The sequence below is a fragment of the Sturnira hondurensis genome, unplaced genomic scaffold (genome assembly GCF_014824575.4).
Source record: "Sturnira hondurensis isolate 20B ecotype Veracruz unplaced genomic scaffold, ASM1482457v3 Scaffold0010128, whole genome shotgun sequence".
Classification (NCBI taxonomy): Eukaryota; Metazoa; Chordata; class Mammalia; order Chiroptera; family Phyllostomidae; genus Sturnira; species Sturnira hondurensis.
This window is the reverse complement of record NW_028082759.1, coordinates 40,809,889-40,828,744: the sequence shown is the minus strand read 5'-3', so window position 1 is coordinate 40,828,744 and position 18,856 is coordinate 40,809,889. Positions and strand designations below refer to the sequence as shown.

At 43.6% G+C, this 18,856-nt stretch overlaps 1 long non-coding RNA gene across 3 annotated transcripts in view; it reads right to left on the bottom strand.

Moving 5' to 3' along the window:
- Nucleotides 1-2,800: 2,800 nt before the first annotated feature.
- The window catches only part of LOC118995575 (uncharacterized), a 29,870-nt gene continuing 13,814 nt past the window's right edge, over nt 2,801-18,856 (bottom strand). Inside the window, exons 3-4 of one of the 3 annotated variants that reach the window (XR_005068307.1) lie at nt 10,373-10,376; nt 2,801-2,921 (exon numbers count right to left, since the gene is read on the bottom strand). This is a non-coding gene — a long non-coding RNA (uncharacterized LOC118995575). Of the gene's footprint in view, nt 2,922-3,836; nt 4,643-10,372; nt 10,377-18,856 lie in introns of those variants that run through there. The other 2 variants (XR_005068306.1, XR_005068305.1) reach the window with 2 other exon arrangements.

The window sequence follows — 18,856 nt, the reverse complement described above, 5'->3', positions numbered from 1 at the left end:
AAAATAAAAACCTTAGTGAGGCTAATTCCAATGGCAATAGGAGCTGTAAAGAAAAGGAACCCAGTTCAATAAAAGCATGTGATGAAGGAAACTTGATCAACTCTAAGAACCAGGGAAGGCTTCCCTAGGAAAGGGGCAGGAGCTGAGAGGAAAGGAGGAGATTAGAGAGGGGAGAAAGCTGGAGAGAGCATTTAAGCAGAGGGCACCATAGGGCAAAGTGCCTGCCCAGCAGGAGGGAGCAAGGCTGGTCCTAGGAACAAAGAGAAGCACAGTGCAGAAGGCTAGAAGAGGGGCAAGGGCAGATCATGGGAAGCTCTGTGGGCCAGGTCAAGGATTTTGGTTTATATCCTAACAGCAAGTGGGAAGCCAACAGAGTTTTAATTCAGGGAAAGAAGGAGGATGGAAGCAGACACAGTCAGAGATCAGAACTGTCTTAGAAGATCACTCCCACTACCATACACAGCCTGAATTGGAGGGGTGGGGGAAGACCAGCTGTAGGCTGTGGCAGAAGTCCAGGAGACATGAGAGCATAACCTACGATGGCCACAACGGAAATGGAGGGCAGGAAAGGTCGAGAGTGATTCAGGAGCCATAACTGGACTTGGCAGTGCACTGGACGGGGGTGTGGAGTGAAGTGCAGGGAAGACCCCCTAGGTTTCTGGCTTGAACAGATGATTATTCACTGAGCTCGGAAAACACGGTAGGTCAGGTTTGGGGATCATTACCGGTTTAATTGTGTCCCCTAGAAAAAGATGTGTCAAAGCCCCAACCCCACTACCTCAAATATGACCCTATTTCCACTACCTTATATGGAAATAGGGTCTTTACAGACGTAACCAAGTTAAAGTGAGGTCGTTAGCATGGCCTCTAGACCAAAAGGACTGACATCCTTTTAAAGGGGGGACATTTGGACACAGAGACATACACAAAGGGGGGACCGTGTGAAGGCACAGGGAGATCACAGTGTACAAGCCAAGGAAAGCCCGGGGACACCAGAGGCGAAGAAAGAGGCATGGAACAGATACTTCCTCATCACCTAAGAAGGAATCAACCCTGCCAGCACCTTGATTTTTCTACTTCTAAACTCCAAAAGCAAGACAATACATTTCTGTGGTTTAAAGCACTCAGTTTGTGCTAGCTTGTGATAGCAGCCCCAGCAAACAAATATAGGGATGAAAACCAGAAATTGGATGCTGTACAAACTGAGTTTAAGGGTCTATTTGAGAAACAGCACAGCGAAGTGTTTAGGGGCATAGACTGTGGAGCCATCTGCCCAGGCTCCGCTACTTACCAGCTGGGGGAGCACATGCAAGTTCATGTGAATCTTTTAGCTGCCGTCTCCTCATCTACAACTGAGAATGTTGCCTTTCTCATGGAGTTGTTAGGAAGAGCAAATGAGCTGATTGTAAAGTACTTACAACAGTGCCTGCCTCGTAGGAAGCACTGTAGAAGAGTCTATTTAAACCCAGACAAATACATAAAGTAACCGAGTATTGGACAGAGTTGGGTGGAAGAGTCTGGAATTCAGAAGAGAGTTCTGCATTCTAAAACTGGGCATCACTGGCATGTAACTGATGCTGTGGGGAAGACAACGATGGCCCAGAGAGAGAGGTGGGTGAGAAGAGGACAGGACTCCTGGCCTGTTGTTGACACCTTCAGCATTTAATGGCTGGGCAGAGGAAGGTGACCCATCAAAGGAGAGCGCAAAACTGGCTAGAGAAAACCACCATGAGGCATCACCTCATGCCTACTAGGATAACTGTTGCGCACCGACTTGTGTCCACCCAAAATTCATGTGTTGGAATCTGAACTCCTAATGCGACTACCTGGAGACAGGGCCTTGAAGGGGGGTAATCAGAGTTCCATAAAGTAATAAGAATGTGCCCTAATCCAATAATACTGTTGTCCTTACAAGAAGAAGAAGAGATACCAGAGATCTCTCCCCCCCAACTCCACCCTCTACCCCTCCACACAGAGAAGGGGCCGCAGGAGGATATAGCCAGAAGGTGCAGTGTGCAAGCCAGGAAGGGAGGCCTAATCAGAAGCCAACCTTGCTGGCATCTCAATCTTGAACTTCCAGTCTCCAGAACTGTGAGAAAATACATGTGTGCTGCTGAATGACCCAGTCTGTGTCATTCCGTTATGGCAGCCCAAGCAAACAAATACCATGGCTATAATTTTTAAAATGGAACATAGTAAGTGTTGGTGAGGGTGTGGAAAAATTGGAACTCACCCTAAAGCAAGAAGAAGAGAAAGGGAGGTGAGGGTGGTGAGAAATTGAGGGGATTCAGTTCTTTCTGTGAAGCAGAAGGCGAGCTCCACCAGCTGGATGTAGCAGGGGAGTGAGAGGGGACACAGAGGTTTAAAGGAGCAGAAAGGATTTGAAAGAATCACGTGGAAAACTCAACAGAGGAGCGAAGGTGGAATGTCAGGCCTGTTGAGGGGTTGTTGGAAATTGGCCATCTTGACTTCATCTTGCGCCACTTTGCCCCGGAGTGTGACTTTCTGCAACACTGCTCAGCTCCCGGAGCCAGATACAGAGAGGGCACAGAGAGAGGGTCTCCCTGGGTCAGCGCTTTGCTGGGTGGTAGGAAACTAGAGATGCCGGAGAGTTTGAAACTGAAGAGGCAGGGGCCACAGCAGGGTCCAAGGGTGCCCAGGCTTCTGGAGGTCGGGGAGGAGTGCCCGGCAGGGGCAGGGTCAGTGAGTAGAGAGCATCACTGTGTGCCACACACACTTGTCAGGGGAGCTTCATTAAGGCCCAGTTCCAATCATGGCCTTCCCTTTGAACTCACCGGCACGACAAAGGCTGAGCTTGTATTAAAAGCCTTCCCCAGTAGGGCCCAGAGACATTGCTTGGACACATCTCCAAAACCTTCTCCATCATCTTCTGTTCCTCCTATTCCTCGTGGTGTACCTACCTGGCATGGAAACAAATTGAACCACAAGTATGTCCACTGCCTTCTCACCTTTGTGCCATTGCCTATGTATTTAGCTCCCTCTGAAATGCCCTCTGCAGGACATAAATCACTCCTTTACCAGTGTTCTTACGGTACTTAATGTACATTTCTATTCTTCCCTTGTCACATTCTGTTATAACTTTGTGTTTATTTTTATACAGGGTGTCTGTATTATTCATCTGCCCAGCATCCCTTCCTCCATGGCCCCTCCTGTCTTTTGGTAATGGGTTCCCTCTGAAGTTAGAGAATTGCCCTCATTGTGGATCTCATGCGGCTCCTAAATGTGGCTCCAGGGTTGCCTGGCTGTAATTATGGGCATATGACCCACATCCAGCCAATCAGTGTCTCTTCTCGGCATCCTATATTTGGAAAGTAAAAAGGTCTCTCTTGCTTCAGGTCTCCTGAGGTGATGTAAGCCAGAAGTTGTCCGCGTCCGGTTTGCACACCACGACTCTAACCACGACCACAGAGAGGAAGCCCGATTGTCATTAGGAAAAAAGAGGAGGCTGAAGCAGGGATCCCATTATGTCACCTCTGAGATCTACTCGTGCCTAATGCCACTTACCTTCCTGCACCTTGCCACTGCACAACTCATTTAAGTGACTCTTTTGCTTAAGCCAGCAGGAGTTGGTTTTGTTTACTTGTCTCCGAGAGGGTTCTCGATGAATGCATGTTATCTCCTCTGCTAGACTCTAAGCCCTCGACTGGACTCAGGCACTTTGCATCACAACATTGAGCTTTGTGGGTGCTCAGTAACGTGAACTAAATGCTGAAATCCTAACAATCACTCTAGGTCTAATTTCATTTACTTCTATAAAAATTTTACTGAACCGCCAAACCAATTAGGATCCTTCGCAGAACTTGAAAGCACTTGCCTGTGACTTCCTGGTGGCACTTTATAGATTCAGCTTCTCATTTTAGTTGTTTATGCTCTTGGCCATCTCTCCCTACCAGATAACAAGCTGCAGGGTTTATGTCCCTTTAGTAGGTGCTCAATAAAAGTTAACTGTTCTAAATTGTGCTCCTATGTGCCAATTGTGCAGAGGGCAAAATAGTTGAGACTGTGCTTTTGGTCTCAATGTGTTTGCTGCACCAGTTCAACAAATAATGTTGCAAATTGCCTTGGCCTGAATAGAAAATGAATAAAGGAGAAAGAAAGTAACATATATCCCTTTTGGAAAAACAAAGCTCTAGACTGAGAGCAAAAGATATTTTTATCAGGAAGTGTCAAAAGAATGCAGAACCATTTTATAAATAGATCAGGAACCAAATATACTGGATATGTAAAACCCTCACAAGTAATGTCAAAACAACATTTGCCTAAACATAACTTAGCAACTGTAGGAGTCACTAAGTCCTCTCTCCATTTTCTTTACAACTAAATAAGGGTAAGTTAATTTGATCCCCTGTGTGTCTAACCCTGGTAAACACAAGGACTATAAAACACCCTGCTTCTCCAGAGAATGCTCAATGAAGCTATTTCCGTTCTATGTTAAACATGGTGGAAGAACTCTGTTCAACTCTGAGGCCCCCCCTAGCCACTCACACAGAAACTTGCAATGTGCAGATATTCTGGGAATGTCTGTTGAATGAACGCAAAGCAAATCTCCCTGAAGGTTGATCACATCCAACTCCTTCACATTGTTCCCTCTTCAGCCCCCATCACAAGTTTGAGTCCTGCCCTGGTGAGCCAAACTGAAGCAAACGTTCATGCAAGAATCCAGGAATCTTAGTCTAATCTCTAGCAGTCTTGGGGGGATAGGGCAAAGAACATCCAGGGAAGGATGCCCACATCGATTATGTCATCTCAGCAGTAATGGCCTCAGTGAACTCAGTCACCTGAAAGTTTGCCCATTGCAGTTCAGAGACAGAGAGACCAGCAGGCTGGCTGCTCAGTTGGATGTCTTCACAAAGCGGCATAACCAACGGGAGGCTCCAAAAGGCTTAGAACTTCAGCTTTAATGGATGAGAAACTTGATTAGACCTACTCTCTCCAGATAGGTATATTGAGTCAGGGTTTTCCAGAGAAAGAGAACCAGTAGGACATACAGAGACATGTAAGAGGGGATTTATTCTAGAAAGTGGCTCCAGTGGTTATGGAAGCTGAGAAGTCCCACAATCTGCAAGATGGAGAACCAGGAAATCTGTTGGTGTCGTTCCGAGTGCAAAAGCCTGAGGATGGGGGAGAGGAAGTGGTGCTCCCGTCTCCCTCTGAGTCAGGAAGCACAAGAGCAAGAATCCTCGGGACCCGGGGTCAGGAAAAGATAAATGTGGAGGGAGCAACCTTGACTTGAGGGAGCAAGTCACTCCTCCTCTGCCTTTTTATCCTAGTCAGGCGCTCAGCCGACTGGATGATGCCCGCTGCATGGATGAGGGCACTCTTTCTCTACTCCGTCTACTGATTCCAGTGCTAATCTCTTCCAGGGACATTTCCACAGACACACCCAGAACTACGTTTTGTTTTGTTTTTCTAACCAGCTATGTGGGCATCCCTTATCCCAGTCAAGCTGATACATAAAACCAACCATCGCAGTAGGGGTGATCAGACTCCGGGAAACTGAACTGTACGCCCCTTAAAAACACTTCCCAAGGGGTCAGAGATTCAGCCAACCTGAAATTCAGTCCTTCTGTACTAGGGAAATAAATACAGAAACTCTATGCACAACAAGGTAAGGGGATATTTTTTGTGTGCTTATAAGAAGAGGGGATTGGTATGGTATGCTTTTACATAGTTTAAATTTTATAAGTCTTATTTTTATATTAAAATATCACTTTTTTATTATTGCATCAAACCACTCATCGGTGCGATCAGCTTTTGGTGCTGCGAAGGTACAGACCATGTCTTGTGCTGCCCGGCCCCTGTGCCTCCAGCAGGCAGCAGAGTATCTAAACCACTGCAGGTGCCAAATAAATACCCAGAGAAGCGTGTTTTGCCAACCTATCCTAAACAAAAAAGTGGTCACCTTCCTGTTAGTCAGGAAAAGGCCAACTATGTGCAGACCAACAGAGTCTTCAGACACTACATGGTCCATAATTTCCCAACTTGCAGATGGTGGCTATGAGTGGTGTGTGAAATCAACATAGTAAGTCACAACTGGCTCTTTAAAAAGTAGAATTCAGTAGGAAAAAAAAACCAGTGTACATTTAATAAGGGTATTGTTTCATGAAATTTTGTTTCCGTTTTGCACATACTGTGGTGATGTAAAACGTATTTCTTAACTCTAGGTTGTGGTAAAACAAAAAAAAAATTGAGAGCCACTAATCTTGTCTAACACACACAAACCCTGGCTCTCCAGCCAGAAAACAAACCACTTTCAGTTCCTCAGAACACATGCATTCTCTGCTGTAGAGGACTTGGCACTTCCTGTTCCCTTTACCTGAAATGTACTTTCTCTCCTTGTCTGGGGGCGGGGGCGGGGCAGCGGGGGCGCGGGAAGCTGGCTTACTCTTCAAGATGCTGCTCAAGCACCTTGCCTGCGAGCCCTCTGTGACCCTTCTGAGCAAAGCCAGACTCCTTCCTGCTTGCTTCCACCTCCCCTTCCACCCGATTCACCCCAGTGCTGCACACTGGGCAGTGGTCACTTCCACGGGGGGACTGCCTCTTCTACTGGTGTGGCTCCTGTGAGCAAGGGCTTTGTGGTCCTCCATCTTGGTGTTGCCAGACCTCACATGATGCCTGTAGCACTCAGTGCATGATTTTGAAATAATTGCCAAGGAAAGCCTTTATGATAAAGAAGGCAGCTCTTTATGTAATGAAGTAGAATAGCCTCCAAATTTGAGCATTCAAGTTTTTCAGCAGTAAGTAAAAAAAAAAAAAAAGCAAGGTGCAGTGCTTATGCACAACCTGACATCATGCACATGTGTGTGTGTGTGTGTGTGTGTTTGATCACAGGGAATAGCTTTGGAAGCATACACAGGAGACTGTTAACAATGGTTTACTTAGGACGTGCACAGAAGGGAGACTAATATTTCGCTATCTGCCTCTTCATTTTTGTGCGATNTAAAAAAAAAAAAAAAGCAAGGTGCAGTGCCTATGCACAACCTGACATCATGCACGTGTGTGTGTGTGTGTGTGTGTGTTTGATCACAGGGAATAGCTTTGGAAGCATACACAGGAGACTGTTAACAATGGTTTACTTAGGACGTGCACAGAAGGGAGACTAATATTTCGCTATCTGCCTCTTCATTTTTGTGCGATGTGCATGGGCCACCTATCACTGAAATTAATTAGTAAATATTTCTCCAAAATATTGTATAGGCAATGAATGTAAGAAAGACAAGATTTATGGCTTCCAAATATCCCATCACGTATCACTAGAAAGACATAGTTGTTTTCTATTGACTGATTTTTTAAAGAGCCTTTACTGTCTATGAAACTTAAAGGTAAACATAGACTTTTTCTGATTTATAGCAAAAAGGAGAAGTGGCCTCTTCCTCTAACCGGGAGAGCAGCCTGGGTGTAAGGAGATGGGGGTGGATAGAGCTGTAGTTTCTAAGAAATAAGCAAACCTCCCGTCTTTATGGAAAACCACACATTATTAGGAAGGCCTGGCTAATGAACGCTTGGCAGTTGTCAAAGAAGGCAACTGTAACAAAGGATGAGCTAATTTTGTAACCATTTGGAGAACAAGGTTCTTCCTCTGACAGTCCTCTGGCTGGGCTCTCCAAATACTTCACTTCATTAAAACATTCTTTTATATAAGCCTAATTGTTGGAATTAAAAGCACTGCTTATTACAGACCTGGGTTTCTATAGCAACAGTAAAATAAAAGCCAAAGTGTCTGAAGCATTGAGTAAAATAATATACACTAATAATAGGTAGCCCTGTGAATCCCTTAATAAAACAACTCATTGGGAGTCAGCTACTCTACGTGTTGTAACAAGAACGGCTGAGGAGCTCTGCAAATTTTTAAAAACCCAGCAAAATGTCTCCTGTTAGTCACTGAAATGTTTTAAGTCAAAAAATATTCATGGCTACTTTAAGGATATCATCAGGATGTGCTAAGCATATCTGTTAGTAGAAGCAAAGATCATTTTCTCTTTTACAGTTTATGCTCAAAATCTGTCTCTTGAATTCTCTCTCTCTCAAGTGCCTACTGAAATGCTGGCAGGTGACCTTGGCCCTGGACCAGGACCTGCCCTGGGGCTGCCTCTGACAGCACAGGGGAGCTTGCTCCCTTCGGCTGCATCTGCGGTGTTGCTCTCGTTGGAACAGAGGGTGAATCGGCAGCCAGCCCTCAGATGGGCCCTTTCTGATTCATGTATTCAAGCACATGTTCTTTTCTGAAATAAGTTCTTTTTTTGATGTATTGTAAAGCAAATGGCATAATCCTTTATATTAGTTTGCTAAGGCTGCTGTAACAAAGTATCACAGACTTGGTGGCTTAAACAACAGACACTTATTTTCTCCCAGTTCTGGAGGCTAGAAGTCAAAGATAATGACATTGGCAGGGTTGCTTTTGTTACTGGTAGGACACCTTCTGTTATCAGTGAAAGTGGGCCTCTTGCGGTATTTAAAGGAAAAGAAGTCCCTGAGACCCATGTGGGAAGATGTGGCTCTGTGGTACGTGTACTGATGACATAAAACTAAGGGGGTTCCCCTCCTGGCTTCCCAGGGTCCCACCTCCATTCTTCTCGCTCTAGAAAACACCCACATCTTATCTTCAGTACAGCCAGGATGAAAGCCACTGCCCAGAGTTTATGCTCCATGTTAAAGTCCAGGCCAGCCCAGCATCCAGCTGGCTTGGTGTGTGTTTCCAGCAGCAGTCCATCTCAGGCTCCCTCTGAGCCTGCGCGGGGAGTTGCACGGCCATGGGCCATGTGGCTGCCAGGAGGACTACGTGGCCATTGAGAGAAGACACACGAATGCACGGTACAAGTGAGAGCAAGCTCTCCAGGCAAGAGAGAGCTTAGAGCTTTTTGCAGCCACATCATCTGCTGTGGGCCCGGAGCTGCCAGGCCCACATCGTGGCATGCTCGCCGGTGAGAGAGCCCCTGAACAAACCGATGAACCCATCACCAGTGGGCAAAAGAGGGTGAGCTTCTCTCTTCCTCTGGGGTTATATTAGCCTGAGTGTGGGACGGAACAGGTGTTTTCTCAAAATGACCAATCAAATCCCCAAATTTTCACAGGATCCACGTGGTTCCACCTCCCAACCAATCCCTTCTTTCCCCAAGCCAGACTGGCAGGCCTCTCTGATCCAGCGTGTCCCCTGTGCTATTTTGAGTTCTGTTGTCATAGTGCCTGCATTCCCCTGCTCCCACTGGTCACCAGGTACCTGAGGGGAGAAGGGAGGAGTGTAAATCCTTGTGGCAGAGAAATGCTGGGATCCCCGGAGGCGTGAAGCTGTAGCTTCCGGGCTTCTGCTTCCCAGTTTATTAAACTCAATGTCTAGCTCCCTTTGCTCCCCTTTCCCAGCTAAATACCAGCAGTAACAGTTTCTCCTGAAGCCTCTCTCTTTGGCTGCTGATAGCCATTGGGGGGGGGAGGAAGAAACTTTCCTCTGCCTTCACATTTCTTTCTGCTGGTGGAATAATGAACTAAACCTGAAACAGATTAATGAGCGAAAATAGCCCAATCAAATCACATACATATATGTGAAAACTCTGCCCACAGGAGAGACCCCCACATGCACGAGAGGTCTGGAGACAGACAGGGAAAACGGAGACCTAGACATTTTGACTAGGGACTGAGGTAGTGCACCCCCCGGGGCCTCCAGAGGTCATTGCTGGGAGAGCACAAGTTCAGTAATTAGTAATTTTCCCTGCCCTAAAACGGTTATACCTGGTAATCTCTTATTAAGGGCGAGGCCCCTAGTTCAAGTTCTAGGTAGATAAGGGAGGGGCAGAAGTTCCTCTTGAGCCTGCAGCTTAAGTTACCTTTTTTTTTTCCACTGGATTTTCTCAGTTCTAAAGTTACCTTTAACTCAGAAAAATCTGCATACCACAGAGGCACATCTTGGGGTGACTCGTTCTGAACCCCCACACCATCTTCTCCTCCCTGAGTTTTTACATTATCTTCCCTCTGTGTATATCCCATTTCCCTCTTTTTATAAAGCCACAAATCCTGTTGGACTAGAACCCACCCTAATGACCTCATTTTCATTTAATTGCCTCTTTAAAGACCCTGTCTCGGACCTGTGAATTGGAAGGGCAGGGCACACCTCAGCTTCTTTACAATACGGCTTTGTTGTCCTTCCCTTCATGGTGAGCCCCACCCAACGTAACTGGTGTCTTCATGAGAAGTCGAGGTTAGTCGAGGTTAGATAGACAAGGAGGCATAACACCCCTGGAGATGACTGTCTACAAGCCAAGGAGAAGGGATTGGCCCAAGAAGAAATCAGTCTTGTCAACATCTTGATCTTGGACTGATCACCTCCAGAATTGTGAGAAAAAGCTTTCTGTTAAACCACTCATCTGTGGTATGTTGTTATGGCTGCCCACACAGACCAATACACTTAGGGAGCGGGGAGAGACTGTTACAGCTACTTTTTTCCACAACCTGCCTTAACCCCAAGACCTTAAGCCCCTTGTGGGTTGGAGTTCTGTTGTTCTTGTGCATCGTCAGCATTCAAAAAAATATTGCTTGTTATTAGACCTGGTTTTCAAGGCAAGAGAAAAAAGGGAAGGTAGAGATGATGGTGAAGGATCAGAGAAATAACAAGGGAACCAGACAAATGTTTATGTCATGGTGTCACCCACAGTGTTGGCAGCGAAATCGGACTTCGGTTCTTGAGTTCAGCAAAGAAATATTTCAGAGCCGAGAACCCAGTTATAAGAGAAAGTTTATTTAGAAAGTTACAGAGGTAGTAGAAGGGAACCAGCTGGGCTGCGTGGGGTCAGGAAACAAGTTACAGAAGCAAAAGAAGGGCCTTTGGGGGCTTAGGAGAGGGAAGGGCAAAGGTGAGGGGGAAGGGAAGGTGCCCTGTGCTCCCAGGAGGGAGCGCCACGCTGGGTCCTTTGTCTTGCCAATTTTAAAGGCTGGCAGATTAGGGGAGGATTGGGGGAGGATCTCAACAGTATAGTCACCAGCTTTCTGCTGAGATTTATTCCCCTGATTTCATCCACCCTTGTGTCCTTGCGGTTGGTTGGGACAAATGGCACGAACTGGACTTTTGTTATCTATTTCCCTGAGTAAGGTGATTTAAGCTATTTACTCTCCGGTTGGGGAGGACAAGTTGAACATTTGCTCTTAGGTGTCCTTGGTTAGGGAAGATAGGACTTGGCATCCACCAGATGGCCGTAAACTGCCTGGCCATCCAACTATCTGTTTCAGTTTCCCTCTTCCACTTGCTCTGCCTGACTAGCTTGTCTCAATGGAAGCCAAAGGCAGAGAGAATCTTGGGGAAGAGGTCTTTGACGATTTCCAATCTGAAGGAGGTTGGGGACTGAGAAGGATGTGAAAGCCCAACATTCCACCTTGTGGGAGGGAGGGGCTGGGATTGATTGCAGGGTAGAAGTCAGTGTGGGTCAAGACCTTTATATTTTTACCATATATTTCTACTGCCTGAAATAATTTACCATAAGACTATATCCACATGTAAAAGTTTTGTTAATAGAGTAATTTTTAAAGGAAGCAAGTCGAAATCCTTTCTGGGCCCCCTTTTGGAAGTACCCACTCTTAGGGGAGGTTTAGGGCCCATTCTCGTATATTGCTGGGAGGGCAAAATGGCACAACCCCATCAGAGGGCAATTTTGGGGGAAAAACTATCAAAATTACAAACACAGTAAATTATACCTCAGTAAAGTTGTTTAAAAATATTACAGATGCATGACCCTCTTAGATATACTCACACATGCAAAAAGGACAATATATGCAAAGATATTTACTACAACTGTATTTGTTATAGAAAAAAATCTGGGAATAATCCAAGAGTCTCATAATAAGGGCTGGTTAAATAAACTGTGCTACAGCCACACAATGGGATCTTGTGTCATTAAAAAAGAAAAAAGAAAAAAAAAAGAATGAGGAAGCTGTCCTTGTACTGATATGGAAAGATTTCCAAGATAGATTAAGTGGGGAAAAAACAAGGTCCAGAGTGGTTGTATGCTCTGCTTATATAAACAAGGAGGCAAAAGAATACACCTAAGTATAATGTATATACAATATATTTTTAATTCACTTACATTTGTATAAGAAAACTTTGGAGGGATAAGAAGCAAATAGAATTGGTTATCTAGAGAGAATGGTGTAGATAGGGTGTGATTATTCAAATGACTTTTTCATTTATATAACCATTACATTCTGCAGTAAATCTGAGGCAAATATTCTTTCATACGTGTGAAGACTAGAAGGACTAAGTCACTTGCTTGCCCCGTTTACCAACTTACACAGCTGGTGACTATGGAGCCTGATCCCAGCCTAGCTCTGCCTACCTCCGAAGTCTATGTCGTAACTGCACTCACACTGTCCTCTGAATAAACGTGGGCCCTGGTCTTCGTATTTATGATCTAAAATAAATAACATCAAAGACAGAATAATCAAAAGTCATAGCCAAATATATCTTTACCGTGTTTATACAAATACAGGGAACTAGAGACTGGGAGATATTTTTTATTGTCTGGGCTGGTTTTACTGGCGGTTTGTGTTTATTTGTTCCTTCGTTGACTTCCTGGATTTTTTAGATGTCTGTTTGGAAGAAATATGTGGAGGAGGGGATGGAAAAACGATCTACTTCGTATGGTACATACAGTTCCCTTAGGCAAGTAATTTTTTTAGTGGGGATTTTGAAGTGTAGAGTTTTTGCTGTTTAGCTCCAAGATATGTTGTCCAAGAAAGTGACTAGAGATACAGGAAGGGAAATAAAAGGCAAAGCAAAGCCCCTTCCTGGACAAGGCTTTTGCTCTCCCTGCTGCCAAGTCTCCCAGGTGGGAAGGGGCTTCTGCCTGAGCACCTGCAGAAAAATCTGGAGTCCATCCATCTGCGAGAAGGCTTCGACACCCAGTTGAACTCCTAGATCTCTTCTTAACTAACTGTGTTTGTCACTGTCATGTGGAAATCTCTTTTAAGCCAGACTTATTTTCCAAACGGAAATATCCAGGCTTTGAACAAAGCAGTTCTTGCTCTGAGCAGTACAGACCCTAAGTTCCATCAGTTACATATACATGGTTGTTACTCATGTGTCCCTCAGAGAAGTTCCAATGAGACCTCTGCACACGACAAAGATGTTTATTAAACCATTGAGTGAGAGAGTCTCAAGAACCCACAGTAGAAAATAGAGAGTCCTCTCCTTGGATTACTCCCTGCGCTCATTTCAGAGGCCGTGGCACTGGTTCACCATAATGCCAGCTTGGGCCAAACTCTTAAGTCCTTTCCCAGATGGAAAAAATAGGGAGCAGTTGCCTCTTCCTGAGGTCGGTGACTCCTGTCCCCATCACAGTGACTTACAGTGCCAGGACCACACAAAATTATTGTCCTCATTTCAAACCACCTTATGAATGATTTGCCTTTGTGTCGCAGCAAAGCTGACCTCCCAGCTTGTCCCACAGGCCCTCCGTGCTCCCAGCATGACCAGACCAGGCCTTATGATGCCTTTGCTCTCAAAGCCATGCCTCTCCTTGGCTCACCACAACTTACAGACACGACGTCAATCTTAGCCATGACACTGATAAAGTCACAACAGAGTAAAACTTTCCCTCTTTGCACTCTTTTTAAAAAATTGCTTTTATTTGTTTTCATTACCATTTAGTGCCCTCCCTCTTTGCACTCTTAAGGAGAATCAAGAACCATTGTGATCTGCAACACTGAGGGAGAATTAGCTCTCCCTTGGTGGTGGAATAAGTATAACAACAAAATCCCCTACTCACTATTAGCATAAATGCAAGACCTGACCATGTTGGCTGGTAAAATGGTTTATTGGCTGGGTGAAGGCGTCTCATCATTCTTACTAGTTAACCCCCAGTTAATTAGTTTCACCACTTATCCGTTCATTATTCATTCTCACTTAGGGAGGCAGACATTGGATTCAGCACTGAGATTACAAAACAGAACAAGACAGAAACAATCTGTGAGCTCAAGAAGCTGACGACAGTCCAGCTATTTTTCCCACCCCCTGTCATTCTCAGGGACTTTAAAAATACAGTTATCAGACCTGTTATCAGACCTGCACGCACACAGCTATAAGCAGCTCTGCCTCTCTGGTCTGTATAAATGGCAGTCATCACTGGAGAACTCTTAGTATATCAGCTTTCAACTCAAGGAAGTAATGAAATCTAAAAATAATTATCACTGTATGGTTTGAAATACTTCTGTTACTTGAAAAGCAACTTGTTTGAAAGCCACGGCATATCTGGGCGGGGAAGGAATTATTTCTTTTCATTTCTTTTTTCAATGACAGTTTTATTGATATATAATTCACTCACTGTACAACTTACTACCGTCAATGGTTTTTAGTATATTCACAGATTTGTGAATATAGCCACATCACAGGCAATTTTAGAACATTTTCATCATTCCAGAAAGAAACCCCATCCATACCCATTAGCTAACATATCAGTCCACTTTCTGTCCTTATAGATTTAGCTGGTCTGTACTTTCCATGCAAATAAAATCATATATCACACGATCTGTTGTGTTTGGCTCCTTTCACTTAGCACACTCTTTTCAGGGCTGGTTGGGGTTGTGCACGTGTCAGTACTTCAACCCTTCTGTGGCCGAGTAATATTCTGTTATGTGGATACTTCAGATCTTAATTACCCATTTGTTACTAGATGGTATGTTTCATTTTATATGTGAACAAGCTAAAGCAATAAAGGGCTGAGGCGAGAGCATTTAAAGCCAGGTTTCAAGTGCTCATTCCATTTAATCCATTAAGTCCCAAAACTTAAAAGGACATGTTCACGTCCACTTTTGAAACGCATACCTAAAAAAAATTCTGCAATAGTAATGAAGCTAAGAAATACAACATAGCTTCTAAGACTGCCTCCTAGGTGACTTAGGAAGTTTCCTCATTATTTGCTATTGTTATTTAAGAGCTTTTCCCATTTTCTACAGAAAAAAGAAGTTTGAGGGTGAAACAAGTCAATTTAAAAAATGGTTCTGGCCTGGCTGGTGTGGCTTAGTGGATTGAGCACCAACTTGTGAACCAAGGGGTGGCTGACTCAATTCCCAGTCAGGGCACATGCCTGAGCCAAGTCCCCGGTGGGGTGCACGTGAAAGGCAACCACACATTGATGCTTCTCTTTGTCTCTTTCTCCCACCCTTCCCCTCTGTCTAATAATAAATAAATAAAATCTTTAAAAATTTTTTCTTTGTGGAACATAGCCCTCACCATTGCCCCTGCCCATTTCTCCAATTCTATGTCTCTCTTCTCTATTGTTGTCTGTGTCCAAGCCATAGGTTATTAGAATGGGCTTCTGGGAGTTGAAAGAGAGAGGGGATACATTCCTGATCAAAAGGAGTACATTAGAGGCCAAAAACTGTCTCCATTCAACTTCAGTTTACCAAGGCACAAACTCCAGGCTTCATAGGCCATATGCAAATGTTATGAAATTCATTCTGATTACTCTTGCCTCCCTAACAGTTTTACACATTTAGATGAGGTGGAGGAATATCATAGTAGTATTTACTCTAATAACTTTTTCTGTATTCAGAGATTTTACTTAAGAAAATGGTGTTAGATAAAGATTTGACCACATGGCAAAGCAAATCTGTTCAGCTTAACAGCAAATTCTAGGAGCAGCCAATTTCTGCCCTTGCTGGTGCAGCTCAGTGAATTGAGTACCAGCCTGCAAACTGAAAGGTTGCTGGTTCAATGCCTGGGGTGTGGGTGAGGTCCCCAGTTGGGAGCATATGACAGGCAACCAATTGATGTTTCTCTCACACATAGATGTTTCTCTCCCACTCTTTTTCCCTCTCTTCTCCTCTCTCTAAAAACATAACTACCATATTTTTCAGACTGTGAGACACTTTTTTACCACATTTTTTGCTTCAAAAAATTTTCCCCTATTTTCCTCCTCCAAAACCTAGGTTTTGCATCTGGGGTCTGCACCATAAGACCTACCTAGGTTTTAGAGGAAGAAAATAGGGGAAAATTTTTTGAAGCAAAAAATGTGGGAACAAGCTGTGTCTTTTTAGTCCCAAAAATATGGTAGATAAAACTAAATAAAATCTTTTTTAAAAGTAGCCAACTTCTATTTTTCAGCAGCTGGCAGGAACACCCTTAATGAGCTCTACCAACATTTCTGTTTTCTTCATCCCACATGGCATCAAGACAAAACCAATCAAGGCTCCTAGGTGCCATTAAGTTTTACTCTTGCATTTACTTCTGGCAAAAAAAAAGTGCTAGTGTAGTGTGTGAACATCTACCAGCTCATGGGTGTGTTAAAGTTCTTAATTGTTGACATGCACTAGTTTTCTTTCCGTTGGATTCTTCTGTAGCCATGTTGATTCTTTGTCAGATGGGTCCCAAACTGGATTTCATTAAAAAATAATAATAATAACTTTGACTCAGCTAATACAAAATTTTGGCAACAGTTAACCAGGAGAAAAATTAACTGAAATTCTTTTAGGTGAGAAAGCAACTTTACTGTTTAAGTGGTCTTAGTAAATGTCTATTTCAACTCACAAACAAAGAACTACAGGGGTTGTTGCATTTCATCACTTTTTTGTACAAGATAAAAACAGTGGAGTTTCTGCTCTTGGTTCCTCTTTGCAAAGTTTTGTCAGTTTTCCTCGTTAGTTTAAATTCTGCCTCCTTTGTAAAAACCTCAAGATTGAAGTTTCTATTATAATAAAAACAATTTTTATAACAATCTTAGCCATCCTGTATTGAACTCCTTATATGGAGACAACAGGTTGAAGAGCAATGTGGTAGCTCTGAGTCGAACCCTGGAATCTGGACTTTCACAGGGGACCCCTGGTGATTCTTCATCTGAGGCAAGATGCAAGTTTGGGAAAGCAGACAAATAATTAAGCCATGGGTGCTAGACACCACTCAGATGCAGACTGCTTGAGTTGGAATCCTGACTCCACCACACACAGTGTGGTGTTAGGAAAGTTTTCCATTTGTATGATGATAACAATCCCTATTCCACAGCATTGTGGTGATATTAAAATAAAATAATATCTCTACGAGATTTGGGGGACCTGGTGTCAGAAAAATAATTGCAAAAATATCTTAAATTTACAAAACTTACAGAAACATATGACCATGTGACAACATTGCTAGGGCCCTGAAGTTTCATTAGCTTTATGGAAACTCCACTGCTAAGTAGCTGTTAATTTATTGTGAGCAGGATTGGTGGACATTGTTCCATGCAGTTCTGCAACCAACTCATGAGAAAAGGGTTAGCTCCACTTTATAATGGAAGAATCAAATCAGAGGCCTAGGGAGAAGGTGGACTGTCCAAGACTATACCTAAAACAGTGGCGGTGCAAACCCAGGTCTCTCGTGTCCCAAAGCCAACTAGGGTTGCCAAGACTACATACCGAATATGCAGATTGCCTTGATTAACCCTCTTTTTATATGAATGACTGTGTCAAAATCAATATGCATGGTTCAGTTTCTCTACCCATTAGACAGAAAGAATACACTTTTAAAATATACATAAAATATAAAAATATATAAAAAACAAACCATTTATCTACAGTCTCATCATGTAATACTGATTTAATGGTGATGAATTCCTTTAAGCCTTTTATTATCTGGGAAGCTCCTTATCTGTCCTTTGATTCTAAATAATATCGTTCATGGGTAGAATAGTCTTGGTTATAGGTCCTTACTTTTCATGACTTTGAATATTTTGCCCCAATCCCTCCTGGCCTTCAAAGTTTCTGTTGAAAAACCAGCTGATAGTCTTATGGGAGCTCCTTTGTAGGTAACTAACTTCTTTTCTCTTGCTGCTTTTAAGATGTTCTCTCTGTCTTTATCTTTTTTTTAAGATTTTATTTATTTTCTTTTTAGAGAGAGAAGAAGTGGAGGAAAAAGAATGGGAGAGAAACATCAATGTGTGGTTGCCTCTCACGCACCTCCCACTGGGGACCTGGCCCACAGCCCAGGCATGTGCCCTGACTGGGAATCAAACCTACAACCCTTTGGTTTGCAAGCCAGCACTCAATCCACTGAGTCACACCAGCCAGGGCCCTCTCTGTCTTTAAACTTTTGCATTTAAATTATGATGTGTCTTGGTGTGGACCTCTTTGGGTTTATCTTGTTTGGAATGCTCTGTGCTTCCTGGACTTGTGTGTCTATTTCCTTAGCCAGATTAAGGACATTTTTTGTCATTTTTTTCAAATAAGTTTTTAATTTCTTCCTCTTTTTCTTTGTCTAGCACCTTAATGATGTGTATGTTGGTATGCATGAAGTTGTCCCAGAAGCTCCTTAAGCTACTATCCTCATGTTTTGGATTCTTTTCTCTTTTTGCTCTTCTGATTGAGTGTTCTCTGCTTCCTTATCTTCCAAATCACTGAACTATTCTATTACTTGTTTCCATCTGATCTACTGTCGATGGCCTGTAATACAGTCTTCATTTCAGTTATTGTATTCTTCATTTCTGACTGTTTTATGTTTTCTATGTCCTTTTTTTATGCTTATTATATCTTTGTTGTAGTTCTCACTGAGACCATCAGTTCTCCCCCTAAGTTCTGCTCAAATCCTTATAACCAGTGTTTTGAACTCTATAACTGGTAGATTGTTTATCTCCATTTTCTTTAGTTCCTTTTCTGGAGTTTTGTCCTTTTCTTTTATTTGGGACATGTTTCCTGGTCTCCACATTCAGGTTGCCTTCTTGTGTTTGTTTCTATTCATTAGGTTAGAGCTGTTATGTCACCCAGTCTCAGCAGCCTTATGTAGTAGGTGTCCTCTATGGCCCAGCAGTGCAGCCTCTTCAGACACCCTAACTACGTGCTCCAGGTGGAACTCCCCATTTCGTGTGGGCTGTGTGCTCCCTTCTGTTGT